Raw genomic sequence first — 4122 nt, forward strand, 5'->3', positions numbered from 1 at the left:
CAGGACGCTCCCGCGGGTAACTCGAGCTGCCTTATCGACCGAGGAACGCAGGCGACCCGCGCCGTGAATGTGTTTAAATATAAACCCGCGGGAACCCTTTTCGGTATTCTAGGAGTTTCATTGCTCGCGTCGCTGCTGCTCTACCAAATATATTTACGGACGGTTGTTTGGGAAAGATATATGTATCTCTGGGGAAATTCGCTGTAGCTTTGCGCGTGAATTTGACACACTTGTGCAAAAACACTTTTATTTTCCAATGTTGGAAAATTGTAGATCGTTTTTTCAAGACAGTAAAAATACAATGCAATAACATGCAATTTGATTTTTTTTTTTTACTCACTTAGTTATCAACTTTCATCTTGCGAATCTGTCGTGTATTTTGTATAAAATTAAAACGAAATATCGTAAGGATATTTTAGTAAATGCAGTTGCAGTAGACTTAATTCAGATATCTTCGTATTCATTTTGAGGTTTTGGTGAGAACCGTTTTCGACAAGTTAATTTCTAAATGGAGCGAAATCTGTTCTTTTTGATTTTTTAAAATACGAACTTTCGGAGCAAGCTTTATCGATCTTTCAGAGAAATTTTATGAAAATTAGTTTGATTAAGCTGGATTTATAGACATACTCGTAGAACATTAACAGAATCCTAAATTTTCATAAACAGGTAAACTATTGAATGAGAAAAATATACATACTCACGTTTGATTCGTGCGACAATGAAAGCATTTATTTCTATCTTCTACACTGCAATATGAATAATCTGAAATTGAGATTAACCATTAAGTTATTGTTGAATAACGGAAATAAAAGCTTTGAAATACATGGGATCGTAGAAAAAAGTAACTCACCACCAAACACCGGTGTCTTTGTTTCTCCTAAAAACCCCTGCAGGAAGTACATGGATATATTATCATAAACCCATACGGAGAGACGCGAGGACTTGTGCCTGTATGGTTTGTAGAGGCACACGTCGTGATACTCGTAGGATGACCAGCAGTTATGCATATGGAGTGTTGCTCGACGTCAGAATTATACGCGAAGCGATGCTCGACGAGCAGACCGTACATACATATATATATATATATATATATATATACATATACATATATAATGGAATATCGCAGCAAGAGCTGTCGTTACAAGGTACAAGGTACATGATATCTCAGCGACATATTATGAATACATTACGGTCCTTACCAAATACGGCGTTAAGTCGTCGTGTCCGTCGATCACCGCTGGTAAATCCTGCAGGTTATACCTGCGCCTACAATATGCTTGGATCTGTATCCGAGACCTGTGTAAAAAGCCTTTATTCATGGATCAGTGACTGCACACACGTGCCACCCATCAGACACATGTTTCCGCCAAAGATCCTGAGATAATATCGAATCTCTGATCGAACTCCCTGCGTCTCCGTGCGTCGTGTGATTTATCGGTACCTCGATCATCGAAACCAGCTGCGCAAAGTACAAGCCATGTGTGTAACAATAAGAGATAAAAAACTATGCACCAAGTGTTTCCTGAATGAACGAACCGACATCTCTCGAAATAAATTTTGAATCATATATTTTCCCTCATTTTTCGGCATCAAGCATGTGTGTAATAAACTCGCGGCGATGTGAAAAGTTTGTAACTTCAGGTCACGTGCACGTTATACGACCGACGTCTGAATACGATCAGCTGCAGTCGGTGTGCCTATTGTGAGGTGAGGTCGCAACAGGATGTGTTCCGGGTCCTGCGAGAGCGAAGATGCGCAGGAGTGTGGGATAATTGCGCGTTAACGTATGTTAATTTTATTCGATTTGTTGTTCGCCAGGGAGACGTGGGTGGAGGGGACGGAGACTCTAACGTGTCTTTCGTCTCTATCGGGAGGGTCGATCTCAGCCGCAGAGCGATGGTCCCGTCTCTTGTTCCGTTTGAGGTTCCTCGATCCACGGACGATCCTCGGCGCCAACGACGCTGCAGACGCCGCAGACGCCGCGACGATGCGATGAGCTCTGCATTCTTTTATTTCATTTCCGAGGTAATTTTAATATTATCCTTCGAATTATGAGGCCACTGCAGGCCGGCATGGCGCTCCGAGTTCCCACACAAGCTCAATTATACCTACCTATTACGGTTATGGAAGGATGGAAGACGCCGCGCACCCCGATGTGCGGAGGATAGGAGATAGGAGCTCGACGAGAGGATCGGTAATCGCAGCCTCCGTCTTCTTCTTCTTCTTCTTCTTCTCATCCTTCCCCACCCTCCTCTGTTACACCCCTCCGCCGACCAAAAATCTCCAATTCGGAGCTCTGCGGAACGGAACGGAATGGAACGTAACGTACGGTGGAACCACACATTGGATCCACCATGGCCCGATGCCGTAATCCCCGCGTCAATTATGTAACCTCTGAATCCTGACTTGAATTTGAAATTATAACCGGGCGCCGTGTGAGCTTGAATAACCCCGGTTCTCGACGGATAATATCAGCCAGTGAGTTCCATTCACGAGTCACGGTAAAGGGACACGATCCCCTGCAATCTGTTCAAGCTTGGGTACGTGGATACGCTTGTATGGGATGCTCGTGGAAATTTTCCGATGAAAGCTCTGAAAGTTTGAATGTCAAATAATTGATTCGAGTCGAGAAATTGATTGAAGCGAGTTTTCCGTGAAAACTGAATAATCACACTGGTATTGGTGGACGGTGGAATTTTGGGCACGCTCAATAATAAAGTTGCCTGTTTCGCATCGACAATTCAAATATTTTAAGGGTGTTTAACTGCAGTTAATTTACGAGTTAATTTCAGAAAAGTACCGCTTGAAGACAGAATTTTTCTAAGATTGTAGAACGATTGGCTCGTTTTATAAAATTTTCAACAATTTTGTTATCGCAGTCCTGTATTATTAATGCACGAATTATCAAGAGATGTACGAAGTCGATCGCGACGTGCGAGGGCTGAAATTGAAGAAACGTAGGTCCGGTTCTGAATGCCGTATGTGGGTGGCACACAGCTTGCGTATACGTAGGTATAACACGCGATAGTCGATACGTGGGTATGAAAATGGTGCGGATCGTCAAACGGGCTCAGACGAAATCGCGCCAGTCGTCTTGGTATTTGTAGCGTGTGGTTATTTCAATTATTTGATTACGCTTCGTACCAATCTAGGTCCAGATAATGCATATAATCACGAGGCTATTATTCTATGGCGAAGAGCCCGTCGGTCCCATACGCGTTCGACTCGGCCGTTTTAACGATATTGTAATTTTGAGACCGCAAACCCATCCCGCACTGGTGTGACGTCACGAGACAGCCATGTTGCTAGCGTGGGCTTCGAACAAGTGTATTATGTCCGTCCTGCGGGGTTTGTATTGAACGCCGCGATGCCGCGGAGCTCCTCGTAATATACTCCCTTGGTGTCTTCCTTTTTCGTCGATAATTTTGATTAAAACGATATTAGGAGAGGATGGATTATAGAGATTTCCGCCAAATTAGATATACACTCGATTGACGGTTTGCCTTGCTATAATCTCTCGCATCCTCGAGTTTACATACGTCATATGCGCACCGCGTTACTATCAGAATTTATTTACCCAAGCATTCCGCCACGCTGCATGTGCGGTCGTTTTCATAAATAAAAATCGGTTTTTACCGTGATGAAATGTCCTTTGCCAAATGACAAAAATGTTCTTGCCTGAACCAAACTTCATCCGCGGCTGCGATTATTACACTTTGCAGAAATTTCAAATTACGCATAAAGAAGTCTGTTCAGCATTCAAGATAAGCATATTAATTTTTTTTTTTGTAACAATTTTCATACTAGGACTATAATACCATCCGCACCATACGGAACGTAACAGATACCGTCCGAAGGCCTCGGCTTCAGAATTATTATCAGAAAAATTTTCAAAGGGTAATAATATCCATGGTAGCTGGCAGATTTTGAATTTTCCACAACAGTTATCGTTTGACTCGTTCTAATTTCCGTTGAGAACTCGCCTCTGTTTAAGGGCATGAGCGGGTTTATTGCGAAGCGGGATTAAATTGCACCGCCGAGAAAAGTGAATAAATAGCTTATTATCGCACGCGAATGGTTGAAGCGAACCGAACTTACAGAAATGAAGATTTGCAGCTCGGC

Source organism: Neodiprion fabricii, chromosome 2, assembly GCF_021155785.1.
Source record: "Neodiprion fabricii isolate iyNeoFabr1 chromosome 2, iyNeoFabr1.1, whole genome shotgun sequence".
NCBI lineage: Eukaryota > Metazoa > Arthropoda > Insecta > Hymenoptera > Diprionidae > Neodiprion > Neodiprion fabricii.